Source organism: Passer domesticus, chromosome 10 (genome assembly GCF_036417665.1).
Source record: "Passer domesticus isolate bPasDom1 chromosome 10, bPasDom1.hap1, whole genome shotgun sequence".
In the NCBI taxonomy this organism is placed as follows: Eukaryota; Metazoa; Chordata; class Aves; order Passeriformes; family Passeridae; genus Passer; species Passer domesticus.
The window spans coordinates 24,754,412-24,768,736 of NC_087483.1; the positions used below are offsets into that span (position 1 = coordinate 24,754,412).

A 14,325-nucleotide genomic window follows, 5' to 3' on the forward strand; every position below is an offset into this window, starting at 1 on the left:
TACCCATCAGAGCAAATTGCACTCATTGCTCTAGGACACTCAGCAGATTGCCTTTGTTTTGCACACACTGCATGTTACTATACCTTGTCCTTGTGCCTTGGATATTACCCCTGGACTTTAGCTCCTGATTCCTGCTCTTACTCTTGAGCTCTCACTCGCAGAGCAGTCTTGCTCTGGGTTTTGCTCACTTAGCTCCCTTATGGACAATGCTCCTATTTCTCATACTATTGTCATTCCATTATTTATCCAATTCTTGACTTAAGATCATCTTAACTAGATCTCTCATGTGTTAAACAAAACAGGAAGTTGAGCAGAGACTTTGATGAAATCTCTGTGTAAGTAATTTAACACTTTCTTCAGGTTATTGTTGTAAACTGTTCTGTCAGTACCTGTTAATGGTGCTTCATCATGCAGGTTTTTTATAACATTAGGTATTTTGGCCTTAAAAAAGTAACCTGTAAGCCCTGTAACACCTAAAAGTACTCTTTTAATTTAGAACCAAAAGAGACTGACTTGCTTGTAAACATGTTTGATTGAAGGATCTGTAAACCCAAGACAAATACCTTGTAAATAGTGTGAGATTTTTAAGAATAACAAATTATGACAATAATCAAGTTAACACCCAAAAAAAAAAAAAAAAAGGATTTATAAATCTAAGGGTTAGAGAGAAATAAGGAAAGGAGTTCATACTTTGGGTGTCAGCAGAAATGGCTGGTGCATTTAAGTTTGACTTTTAGTCTCATTTAGCAGTATGGGTAAGTAAAGGTGTGTCTCTGGGTGGTTTTAAGATGTAAATGTGTCAATATTCAAAACAGTTTATATCCTATGAGAGGATATAGAAAAGACAATGAACATATTCTCAGTGGTGAGGTAAGTCAACATGGCCTCAAGTGGTAACAATCAGATATTTAGGGGTACTAGATCACTTCTTGTGTATTTGTCCTTCTTTATTTCCTTTTATCAGCTGTTAGGGAAAATCCTGTCAAGTTGGAGGCAAGAATAGCTCAACTGCAGAAACACTTTCTATAATTGCAAGCATCACTGTGGCTGCTTTTGTTATCAATTGAATTCATGGCATTCTTCAATATTACCAATGGGGACATAACAGAGTATTGTGACGGCTGCCAGCATACAGAATATTGTACAGCATTGGTATGAATGCAGTGCTCAGGTTTACCCTCAGAAACATTGATCTGAGGGTTCTGATTCTTCAGATTTATCTGTGATATTAGGGTCTCATGGGCACTACCACACAAACCTCTGATCTGCAGAGCTGAAATGTGAGACCATCATCTAAACAAAGAGAAAACAAAACCAAACTCAGTTTAGGGCCTGCTTGTGCTTCAGTACTTTCAGTACTTTGATGACTAAGTTTGTGTGTGTGTGTGTCTTTATGAGATGTAGCATTTACTGTAGCCTTGTTTTGTGTAACAGAGTGCTGTGTCAACTAATTGTTATTCTTAGTGGGTTTTTCACTTCCTATTTTTTGGAAGCTGTTTGAATGCCAAATAGTAGCAGTCATCTGTCAGATAATAGATAGGAATCTGGGATTGTAATTAAATGTAGCTATAGTACATGCACTTAAATATTAATTAAACCACACTGACTCTGAGGTCATAATCTGAGTGATTATATTAGACTCAAATCATGAACAGATCTTGTAATATTTTTTTTATTCCTAATTTTTGTCTTGCATAGAAAATAACTAAGTAGCTCTTATTCAAAAGAGAATTTCTGCTTCAAAATTGTTAAAACATAAAGCCTTTTGAAATATTCTATCTTCCACCATTGGAATGGTATTTGAAATTATTCTTGTGTTAGTTTGCAAAGTGTTTCATTAGTTTTATGGGGATTTTTGTAATAAATGTATATTAGATCGAAGGCAGGGAACAAGGCTATATTTACAGTTCCCAGAACTTCTCATTGTAACAATTTTCATTCAGTTGCTAGGAGCTTAGCCAAACTTTTAAAGTATTTGGGCTGAAATGTGTTGTATTATGATACAGACTTTAATTATGTGAGAGCACACTGTTCTTCTCCAACTCTTTCCCTGCCTGCCTCATTCAGGTCACAAGATAGACAGTACTGATTTAACAGACATTTTGCAAATATATCATTTAAAGATGAGCTTCATTTGGTTTGTGGCCCTCTGACTCATTGCAGCATTCAGATCTTTCTCTGAATATGACACTGTTGATTTTCTCATAAGACTGATGGGCTCCATGAAAACTACAAATGTTAGTGTTTGCATTTTATAGTATTCTTGTGGAATGAGTATTTCCTATTATTTCTGTTTTACAGCGTGGTACTATGACACAATAATATATCCTCAAACTACAGACCAGTTTGAGTGACTAATGTGAAATACTTAGCTAATTTCTCAAAGAACACAATTTTTATTATTTGTCCAGAGCTGTGGTTTTTTAATAAGAGCAAGTCAATTCACTTAACTTGTACCTGTGAATTGTTAAAACTTCAGCAAACATAAGCCTTTGTGTGCCAGACTGTGCCCAGAATACACAGCAGTTTTGACTGCAGTGGCAAAACTTAAATTCTGGTATCTGCTCTACTTTTTCTAGTATAAGACCTGGACCTTCTTTCGTTTCTGTAGCAAAGGAAAGTGGGATTACAAATGTCAAGGTCATTCCCTACACAGCTGGCTTTCATCCTCTGAATCTCATATTTTCCATGCACTGCAGTGACAAGATTTTTTTTTTAAATTATAAAATGCTGACTCTTGATATTTCACAGATGAGTAGGACTCAGCAAGACATGTTTCATTTTCAATCTTATGCCTATAGAAGAAGCCATTTTGTTAAGGTACTACGAAAATCTTTCTCATAATCTTTGTTCTAGAGTTTAGCCTAAAACCCCCATTGGCGTTTTTACTCCATATGACATACTCCAGTCAATTGCAAAATACTCATGCTTGGGATCTACATGAAGAGCAGCCCATGCCATTTTTGTTTTAAAGTTATATCAGTATTTCAGGTCCACATTGAGATACACTGGACTGACCTAATGACACATTCCAGAATTCTTACCTGGTGATATCTTCAACACATCTTTACTAAAAAAGTGATTTGATGATGGAAGCTGGGAATTTCTGAATAAATCAGCTTTTTTTTTTCCTTGTTCTCATGTAAGCAGCCAACTTTTGAAAATTTTGAAATACAGAGCTAAGAGTTGCTTTTACAAGGTGGAAAAATGAGCAAGCCTGTGCTCTGGGGCTAAAAATCTGGATATGGAGGGCTCTGCTGATGAGAGACTGACCCATGACCATGTGGTCCTGCCCTAATGTGGCAAAGGACAGCTCTCCCAACTGTATTGTTAAAATATATACTGTACTGATATAAGCATACCAACTTGGGAAAACAGTTTTTTCTGGAGAGTTATTCTTAAGCTGGATCAGTTCATTACATAGTTTATAGCAGAATTCCACAAGCATTTACAGTGCTTCAAAGGAAAGGCAGGAATTTCTTAAGCCAGCTTTTCTCAGAAGTCCATTGAATGTGGAATTACAAGTTAAGCATTGCAGTATGACACCCAATTAACATCCTAAATCCTGTCTATTTGTGTGGTTAGTTACAAATACTGTCAGTTCAGGTCAGGATTAACATTTTGTCTTCTCCAAACCCACTTAGATGGAATCTGTCTTTATGGCAGGAAAGTTGAGCTCTCTTGCTCAGTTTTTTTGTATAAAATAGAAAAGGTTGGAGATCAGATGTTGGATAAATCCACAGGCAGAATGCTGCTGCTGTTGCTTGGTTTGTTTTTCTGAACGAACAGTATATTAATGGACATAAAACCAGTTACACAAGATAGTATAGTACCTAAATTAAGCTTCAGGGAAATGAGTATCAAGAACAAAATGAAGAGTTTTCATGTCTTGTAATTGGGAGAATGTGAATATGTGGTCGGCTGTGGTCCAACTGAAAAGAAATCTGGTCCATGAGATAAAAATGAGAAAATCAATTTTGTTTGTGTTTTGGTATTTGGAAAGCTTCATAATATACATCTAATTAATCTTTTAAGTTGTCCCACAAGACTTGGGAGTAAAGCTTGGGAATGACCCTACAGTTCGTTATGGACTGCAATGCAGGGAGGCATGACCATGGTCACAAACAGAATATTCGTTACTGTGTGAGTAAACTGAGCCCTGTACGCTCAGAACCTGGCATTTTGATATTAATAGACACAGTGGATGGGTGAAAATACTTCAAAATTTCCTTTTTTTTAGGAAATAATATCTCATATGGCTTTTGCCATCTTCTATGCCTGATTAATGCATCTTTAGGTCACTAGGGAAAAGGGCGACAGTAAACATGTACAAAGGTTATTCTAAACATTAATGATCAGTAGGAAGCAAAGATTGGAGAACCTACATGTGTTAGGCAGAATGAAGAGTTTCCTTTTTTTCTTTAAGTGGCAGTGTGGAAAGATGGCTGTTTTAAAATTACAGGAAACAGAAGTTGTATTTGCATCCTAACAGAAGTTTTAATAGTACAGAAATTACAGGGTAAAATACAGTTGTTTCTCCCTGAATGCAGTGTGATTGGCATGCTCAAGACCTACTCCACGATGATTCCCCACACCCGCAGTGTGCAACCACAGCATCTGCTAAAGGGGATGAAATGGAGGGTGGAGCAGAGTGGGGGCACCGTGGTCAGGTTCTGTTGAAGTCCTTGCAGGGAGGGGAACTCGATGGTACTTTGCAGCTGAGAAGCCACACAGCAACTGTCAGCCAGGGGAGAGGGGGGAAGGATGTCCTGCTGCTGAACCAACAGCAGTGGTGAAATCCCTCTCCTTAGATGAACTTTGTTCATTACAGCCTAATTGCAATATCAACACACCACCTCCATTCCAAAGTGCTCCCAAGGTAAAACCACCCCTCTCTGGCAATGTGTTCTATATTTTTTTGACTGTGTCTTTAAAAGCAAAGTGAGACAACTTTACAGCACTCAGGAAACAAAGGTATGTATGGCTAAAGTCATTCAAGCACCCTGAATACTGAGAAATTGTATCAAAGTAAGCCAAGAATGGGGGGATAAGTTAGGGAAGACTCCATCATTACTCTTGGGATTGTTCAACAGGCTGAATATGTTTTCTTACCAATAGGAATGCCTATTGGGTAAGAACCATGCTCTGTACGTGCTAAATACTTTTATTAGGGATTAGAACTTGTCTGTATATTTCTTTGAATATGTTTTTGTGGTCAGATGATATCACTGAGAATCCTGGAACCTTAATCCGTCACAATTTTTATTAATAAAGAGTGTTATTCTGTCTGTTGCTGGTCTGAATCCTGCACGGGCACTGGCAGTTGCTGGCAGTGGGTAACTCGGAGAGGAGCACTCACTAAGGGATCATAAAGTGGAAAGACCTGCTGAAGGGTTTCCCTTTTATGTTGTAGGTGTATCCCTGAGTAAGTCAATTGAGCCCCCTCCAATCCAGCAGGACTGCTCAGTCAAGGATATCCCTAACGGGCACTGGCAGACTGGCTGGGTACAAGGATCTCAGCTTCCCTGGGGTACGCGCAGACAAATATGAAGAGTGGAGTAAAGGAAAGGGTAAAGGAAATCTCCCCTTTTCATGTGACATGGTGCTGTAATCTGAAGTTTATTACAGCAAAATGGAGATGGTGGTACCAAAAAACAAGTCAGCAAATCATAGTGAACTGCTCCCTGAAGCAACTATTTTACTAACAGAGTCTTTTAACTATCATTCAGAATTTCTGCTATTTTTCAATTTTATGAAACAACTTCACGGTTTTGTTTTGTATTTATCCATTTTCAGGGTTTTTTTACTTTTGATAAATCATAGAATAGTTTGGGTTAAAAAGGACCTCTAGTTTTAATCCCCCTCTATATATATGTAGATTAAAAACATTAAAAGTTAAGCCTCCTTGCACATTTAGATAAACCCATTACTGAAGGTGAAAGAGAGGGAGAACCCTAATTACTCTTTCTTAGTAACAGCTTTCATGAGACTGCCTGAAGACTGATCAAATAAAGAGATTTTATCCTGCTGAGCAGCTGTCAGTAAGAAGGTTCTAAACTAATATTAAATGTCTTTCAGCAAAATATTGTCTACATGTGAATAAGAATTTTAATTTTCTGTACAATATTATAATAAGAAGTATTTCTCTAGAAGTAATCCTTCAGCAGTGTTTGGAATTTCCAAAAGGAACAAGAAATCATTTAGACAATATAGAGTTGCAAGGTAATACACAATTATAGACCTGCAGCATTGTCAGCCAGTTAGATATTATTAATTTTTGTTAACTTCATGGAGCTTGCTTTAATGCTCGGGAAAGAAGATTGCAAAATTGAAAACATGTAACTGGTTGCAAAACCATTTCTATAACTCATGAAAAACAACTCTGTCATGGAAGAATAAAGTTCCAAATGTCTGAGATTCATAATAAATAAAATACAACTCTTTTTTCCAGTGAAGCATGCACATTAATCCTGTGTGTATTCTTCACCAGCAATTGGAAGTAAGCTTGGTAGGATTTTCTTTCTGTAATCAGTGTCACTTATCTACATCTCTATGGCAGTACTATTGCAGGCTTGCTAAAAGGTTTTTGAAGAACTGCTGACAGATAGAGATTGTCCTGATGAACCTCTCCTGGCAACACAGAGAAAAACACACCTCAAGCAGGTTTAATTCACTGGACCACTAGAATTTATTTTAAAAACACCACTCCCTGATAACTCCTATATTTCCAAAGGGAATAAGTACGAACAAAGGGAAAAATTCCAGGATGTGTATTTTGTTTTTATCTCCACTGCCTGACGACCTAAAGTGGTCAGCATATGCACCTGAAGAAGTCTAAGCTAATAGACCATCAGGTACCCATAGTCTATAAAGTATTTGGAAAGGAGATGTAAGGTCTGACATCTTGTATATAAATAGCTGTATTTGTACTAGAAATCATTGAGCTTATTTTTCTTTTAAAGAACTACCATATTAATGTACTTTGAACATTTTTCTTGATCTTACACAGGCACTCACTAAAGCTTTTCTTTTAGCTTATATAGTGAAAGTGATGTGTCTCCTCGTAGCATCTATGACATTCATTGCAAGATTCACAGTGTCCTAAAAAATGTGGTATGAACATTAAATCCAATGACAGCACAATCTAAAGTGAAGTTGCTGTGGTGGTACCTGGCTATTGCTCAGGGGCTGACATCAAAATTGAGTTAAAGATACCTATGTTAGACAAGAAGCTTCCTTAATGAGGCTGTAAAAGTTTTGAATTTTCAGAAATTGCAAGTGCATGGAATAGTTTATAACATAACTTTCACTATCAGTGTGTAGATTCTTAACTGTGGCTAGCTCAATGACATGAAATGTATTACAGTTCCCTGTGGGATGCTGTGTGTGCTATTGTCTGTGGCTTCATCCACACCAAGATAACACATAAGAAAGGGAAAAAAATCTCAGCTCCTAACCTGGAAGGAAAAAGATCCAAAAATTGTCTATGTGCAATGTACCTCTGAAGTGATAATAAACAATGTAACCAGTGCATAGATTTCCAGCTGGAAAAAAGCCTTAACTGTTATAAGACGTGAGGAGTGATGATACTAGATTAATTATTCATGTTATTGGGGGAGAGATAATGGCTACAGAATATGTAAAATGTGCAAAATTAATACAAAAATATCTCAAAATATTTTTGACAAAAAACCCCACAAGTTTTCCCTCCTGGTTTGATTTTTTTTTCTCATTTAGTGTATTCTAATGATGGTATTTTTCCACTATTCTAAATCAGTACTGTGCTTCAAATGCTTATTCATTCTAAACCACTACTCCCACTGCACCATTACCCATAAATAAGGCTGGATCTAACAGAAAGAACAAAGCACACTGGTAAGAGAACGTAGCTAGAAATTCCATGAGAAAATATGAGATCTTTCCTGGAGAGGAACATATGGCTAAGTTGTCTTCCACTAGTGGAAATGGAGCAAAATTTAAAAATATTATTTTTCATTTGTACATTTAAAAAAAAGATGTTTCCCAAAGAGACAAATTCTGAATGCTTTGTTTAAAATCCAGTGGAATGGTTAATTCTACCAGTCATTGAATTTTGAATCAGATCATTGCTAGTATTAATAGTATTACTGCCTTTGAATTCAGATTAAATTAACCATAAAGGGGTGAATTGGTGTAAAATTCATCCCTCTGCAGAAAAGTTCTTGTGAGTTTGTGTATCGTTATGATGTTATTTCAGTTCTAATTCTTGATGCTACAGTCCTGAGCAGTAATTTGATGTGTGTTGTTGGGTGATTGTATGCAGTTGGGCAAATATTTCACCTCTCAAATTTGTGAAGGAGCTCTGGAGCACTGCTGCCTTTCAGCAATGCCAAGTCTCTTGTATTCAGTGCATATCTCTCAATACCTTGTGTTCACCTTTAAGTCCCAGCTGCTAAATGAGGATTTCAAAAAATTGTTGGGTCCTTCAGACTGCAAGATGTCTGAAGACATGAGCAAATGTATGCCAGGTCTCAAAATGTAATAAAACCAGAAAAATAAAGTGAAAAGGCATGTGATGAGAATCTCTACAAATACTTGGAGGTTGGTTATGTGAAAATTCTGGGGCTCTGGAAGATGTGTGTAATGTATAAACTATACACTTTTCTTTTGTATATTTCCATTTTCCTCTTCTCCTTCCCACTAAAACCCTAGCAGTTTTAGAGTCACCCTGCAATGATGTAGCAATTAAATAAATGATTCCTGTATTGCTTCAAGCAGTGCTTGGAATACTTGGCAAAACTTGGTACAAGAAACACGCAAAAAAACCCCAAACACCTACTTCTGCTACTGTGATGTTCCTTATTTTGACTAGGAGGAGATGAATAGGACCTTCTTGTTGGGTCATTTTAGCAGGTCAGGAATTGAGATTGTTCTGTCTTTTATTGGTAGGCTTAGTTGGTCCTGAAGACAAAATAACCCACATTATTTATACAGATTTTAAAATTCAGTTGTTTCATGCTGTTTGCTTGTGATGAATGTTTTAGCAAAGGAACTTTACAGGAATGTTCATGGAAGAATACAATTTAAGTTCATACTTGAGAGGAGGGTATTTGGAGGACTCATAGTGGTTATAAAAATAATGTTCAGGCAAACACTGAACAAAGTCTAATACATGGCTAAATTAGTTTCACAGACTAAATTTTGAATAATAAACATTCACAATGGGATTGAGCTACAAAGGAGGAACTGTTTGCAGAAATTATTCAGCAAACAGTTGTAATGAATAATAAATAGGAGAAAAATGTGATCCACTCATAGACATTTAATTAGTAAGTAAAAAAGGCAAAAAAATATGAAGTAAATTATGAATGGCAAGTAAATTATTAATAATTTCCACAAATTTACTGTTGAGATGATGTGCTGACTTTGAATCAGCGTAGGTATGTGATTTTTTTCTCACTGGTTTTGTGTTATTTTAACATGACAGGTTTTGAGTTCAAAATGCAGAATACTGTTCACAAGAGTAATAAACTCTAGTAAATCTTAAATCCTAAGCACCACATTGTTCTAAAAGCATTTACCTACAATAAATGAAAGGGATTTATCTAAAATAAATTCAAGGGTGTATTTGCCTTCAAGCATACAAAAGCACTGGTTGACTGTGTTGGGCTGTTTGTGTGTCTGGAGGTAAGCACATCCCTGAGTGTGTGCTGGGTCCTGGGCTGGATTGCACACAGGTAGCTGGGACAGACTGGGTGCTCACAGCTAATCAGTGAGAGGAACATGGCCTGAGTTCTTGTCCTTGAAGTGCCACAGAAAGTGAGGTACCAATTTCTGGTAGTAACAGTGCATTTTTCACTGTACTTAAACAAGAGGTGTTTACAGCTCCCGTTTTCACAGAATCTCGAAACAGTTGAAGTTGAAAGGGATCTCTGCAGGTCAACTGGTCCAACCTCAGGACCACCTAGAACTGTTTGCCCTGACCACATCTGGACTGGTTTTGGCTGTTTCCAAGGGTGAAAGGTCTGCTTTTAGTGCAGTTGGGCTTTCATGCCACAGGAGGAGTGAATGCTGCTGCTGGACTACCATCCTTGGTGAATCCTTGACCATCACAGGTTATATCCTACTTACATGCTACAGGGTGAATGTGGAGATATTTATTGCTTGAAGATCATTCAAGGGAAAATGGAACTTCAGTATCAAAGGAAGTTTCCTTAGGCTTTCTTGGCTTATAATTAGTTACCTGTAAGTGGAATGAGTACACACCTGTAGTGCAATGATTTCTCACTATTTATAAAGTTTTTTTGAGAAATCATTCTGAAAATCAGGAATATATATGTAAATATCTGTTACACTAAAACACTTTTCAGCAGACAGTAGAAGAATTCCATTACTTGAGTCACACACTGGACATAAATAAATAAAAAGGATGGTTTTTTTTCCCCATGGAAACATCAGTAAAAATTATTTCTAAAATGTCTTACTGGAATAAACTATTCAGGAATTGGAGCTCTACAAAAATGAATAAATAGTAAAATAACATTTCTTGGGAAATTCACAGGATTTATAGTTTTTGAATCCATAAATTCATCTGTGATTATCAATAGGTGGTAGATTTTTGTGCTTTTTCTCACATTCTTATATGCAATAAAGCCAAAATGCAGTTTTCTTCCCGCATGGTACAAGGAGACATGCTGGTTTTATCACTGACTGTATTACTTTCAGATCCCAGTTTGTGTACCATTGAGAGTAAAATGTGTTACTAACCATACATCTATATCACACATTTAGAGACCATGATAAATGATGGTTTACCACATGTCCTTGAGAACTACTTTTTTCTCAACTTCCAGAAGCATTTATTGCATTCCAGTTCATGAAAAGTTTCTTTGAAAGGTTTACTTTCTTATGCTTTTTATATCTTCCTATGTTTAAGATAGTTTAGATTTCTACATTAATGTGTTCCATGTGTAGGCTTTGGATTTCATGTCTCTACAGTGTTCAAGAAGGAAATAGTGGTATTAGCTGAGATCTTACTGTGCATTCTTACTGCTGTTATGCCTGTGAATGTAATGCTAGGGCTAGATGAATTTGGTATTTAACAGGAAGGACACATGTTGGTATTAGTGAACTAGAATTCTATCCCTGAAAAAATTGTTCCATTATTTTTCATCTCTCACAATGGACTGTGATCAAAATTCTTTTCTTCTAGTGGAAAATCTTGTGCATGAAAACCTAGTACACGTAATGTTCATTACAAGACCAGGTTCAGAAATACACTTAGAATGCACAAACAGGCAACTCTAAACTTTGCTTTTAAACATATATGACAGAAAACCAAAAATACTTCAATTTAATATATTCCTGGACCCACTCCACTGTTCAAAGCATGAGAAGCAGGTCATCTCTTTTGACTGCAACAAAGAATAAGATAAAAGCTTTTCAATTCTGAGTAACAGAAACTGATGTCTAGAGTGCCTGGCAAGTTTTCTCTTCTTATCTGCTAATTCCCAAATGCTGATCTTTTCACTGTTGAACTGTAACATTCTTTCATAGAACAGAAAGAAGGTGGATGAACTTAACACTATTTTTGCCTCAATCCCTAACTACATCTGTTGGTGTTTTTTCAGAAAATCTTAAGACAACATCTTAAATTTCCGGCACTGATCTTTGGCAGTTAGGGAGCTGTTTCTGTTTATGCTTTGAGACAGCCATCCATGCTTCTGAATAAATGGAACAGTTTACCCACCTTTGCAGGTAATATTAAGCATTACATAAGGCCAGGATTAACACAGTTTCCTGTACAGAATACTAAAATGCCAAGTTACATTGAATTGTAAAGTTATAGAAAAACGGTACTGTCTCTTAATTTTAGGTATTGATAATTACCTATGTTTCTGTTACTATGTCTCTATACATAAGATCCTAATAGCAGTTATTTGCCAGGTGAAAATGGTGATGCTGCTCCCGATGTTTTTTAGCCATTTTAGCCAATGAAACTGTAATGATGTATGATGATTTCAAGTTTGAAAAAGGTTTCCAGTGGCCTAATTCAACTTAAATATACCTGATGGATAATGTCAGAAGTCAGTGAAGAACTTCTTTCATTTTGGAAATATTATACATTGGGCATTTTTAATTTCAATGGTGTGACATTTAGGTTATTCAGTCTTATTCTTGATACACTCTGTGAAGAGATGGTAAATGAAACACCTGCATGCTTCAGACTGGGCTGATTTCTATGTTTTAGCCTTCAGCAAGTTGCTGGCTAAGTGGGTAAATGTGCTGACAGAAAACCAGGGAAACTTCCTTGTGAGAATCTGGTTCTCTTGGCTTCCTCTGAAGATCTGCTTTTGAATTCTGCTGTAATTTTATTGAAATCATTCAGTCGTCTAGATGATGGTTTAATTTTGACAAATTTGCAAATTCTCATTAAAACCTCCAATTTCTGGTGCTCTTTCTCTTTTCTAACTTTGAACACTTGTAAGGGACAGCACAGTCTAGAGGTAGTGCTGCTTTCAACTACCTCTGCTGTCAGCAGAAGTAAATATTTAGGTGATAGTTGTTTTCATCAGTGCACATCTGATAAGACTACTTCATTTTAAACAATTGTCAGAAATACATATTCTGTATATATACTGAAAAGTAAAAAATTGCCAGTCAAAAAGGTGTCAGTTTGATGAATAATATGTGGGATATATTTGACATGTTTTCAAGGTTCCATTAAGAGGAAAAATGCTGGGCTTCATAGCATATTATGTTTAATGTTATGGCTATGTCCTTATATATTTGATCTGATAATGTAATAGCATACCTAATGGAAGTTCTATGGAACATTTTTCATCCTAACATAATCAATTTTCAGTCTAGCTCTTCATGTTCATGAATGACTGCCTTGGATTCCTGCTATTCAGATTATGAGAACAGCCAGAGAAGGAATTGTCTCTACACTAGCCTTTAATTCTGAACCATGTCACACAGGATGAGGGTTTAGTTATCTTCTGCAAATAATTTTGTAATGCAAACCTGATCTCAAAAGGTTACTGTTAGAAGTTTCTCACTCTTGCATCTCTCTGCTTTAATTTAAGGCATTTCCATTGGGATGCAGTGGTCAGCTTTTCTCATTTGATATTTACTTTATTTCCACTGTGATTTAAACCCGTCTACATGTCAATTTTCTTACTGCTTTAGAAAATTCAGTGATTGCTTTTCCCCTCCCACTAAAATGTCTTGTTTCTAGGATTTTTTTCCTCTTGTATAAGTTGGCATGTTTCTAGTGAACTTCTTGGAAGTTTCATTTCTTCTTCAGTCATTAAAAATCTCTTCAAAGTTTGAATGTAGGAATGACTTGTTACAATTCCATTGTGTGCTGAGAGATTAATGCTGAAGTGATATTCACTGTAAACTCTCAGATTTCTTTTTAATGCATATCTGGAGAATGTTAAATAAAGGAGAGACATTAAAATTGCAGTAAATAATATGGTAGCAGTAAAATAACTTAAAATGAAATATAGGCTGCTTTTCTGTAGGAAAGTTGAGCTACAGTATTATCCATTGAGCTTGCTGTAAGAGAGAATGAGCTATTCTAAAATTCTTATGAAACAATTGAAATAATGGTGTTAATCAAAAGTCTGAATGCTTTCTTTAACATAGCTACATATACTGGTAGTGTTTTAAAATGGATTTTGTTGTTATTACCTCCAGGATTTGTGCATTGCAGTTCCTGAGAGTTACTCAAGATCTAGAAGTTGGCTCATGATACATTTTTTGGCCTTACTTCACTTAAGTTGTTTAATTTTTATTCTTTTTAATTTTACATGTTTCTGTTTTACAGTTTCAACAATTCTAGGTGATAAGGAAGGGCTGACAGAAGTTTAAGTGACAGAACTGCTGAATTATGGATGCTTTTCCTTTTTGGCTTTTATATTTATCAGTGCACGAGTGACTTTAAGAGCTCATGTTGATCACTCGCTGGTTCTTACTGAGCAGTAGGTTTAAAGGTACTGCCATAGCCAGTGGAACTTCATAATAAATACTAGTTTTGTTTTGGTGCTGCTGTTGTGCTCTTCTGTTGGCTCAATGTGGTAACATCACATCTGATTTATAGATTTCCTTTTGACATCACATTCTGTTTCCCATTATGTATGAATTTGTTTCAACGTGGGATTTGGGCAGATGTGTGTTCTGACTTTGCTAACGCCCTGCACTGTGTGTTGTCGTTCTGAAATGGCCCTGCACAGTTAGATTCTCTGCGTTTAAGAGAGGAGGCCATGTAGCAACGGTATCCTGGAGATGCACAAGTGCCCAAGAGGTCACTTGGTCTGTGCAGTCACATTGCTGACCAAA

The 14,325-nt window shown here is 36.3% G+C and overlaps 1 protein-coding gene and 1 long non-coding RNA gene across 21 annotated transcripts in view; one reads left to right on the forward strand and one right to left on the reverse strand.

The window, feature by feature from the left end:
• The window catches only part of B3GALT1 (beta-1,3-galactosyltransferase 1), a 180,269-nt gene that overhangs the window by 62,578 nt on the left and 103,366 nt on the right, over nucleotides 1-14,325 (reverse strand). Inside the window, exon 3 of one of the 15 annotated variants that reach the window (XM_064434630.1) lies at nucleotides 10,117-10,222. The exons of the other annotated variants lie outside the window; for them this stretch is intronic. The gene's annotated coding sequence lies outside the window, so the exon portion shown is untranslated. Of the gene's footprint in view, nucleotides 1-10,116; nucleotides 10,223-14,325 lie in introns of those variants that run through there. 15 annotated transcript variants of the gene reach the window in all.
• Nucleotides 1-14,325, forward strand: part of LOC135308940 (uncharacterized) — a 112,602-nt gene that overhangs the window by 41,354 nt on the left and 56,923 nt on the right. The window contains exon 3 of one of the 6 annotated variants that reach the window (XR_010369313.1): nucleotides 6,560-7,500. The exons of 4 other annotated variants lie outside the window; for them this stretch is intronic. This is a non-coding gene — a long non-coding RNA (uncharacterized LOC135308940). Of the gene's footprint in view, nucleotides 1-5,413; nucleotides 5,828-6,559; nucleotides 7,501-14,325 lie in introns of those variants that run through there. One more of the 6 variants, XR_010369309.1, reaches the window with a different exon arrangement.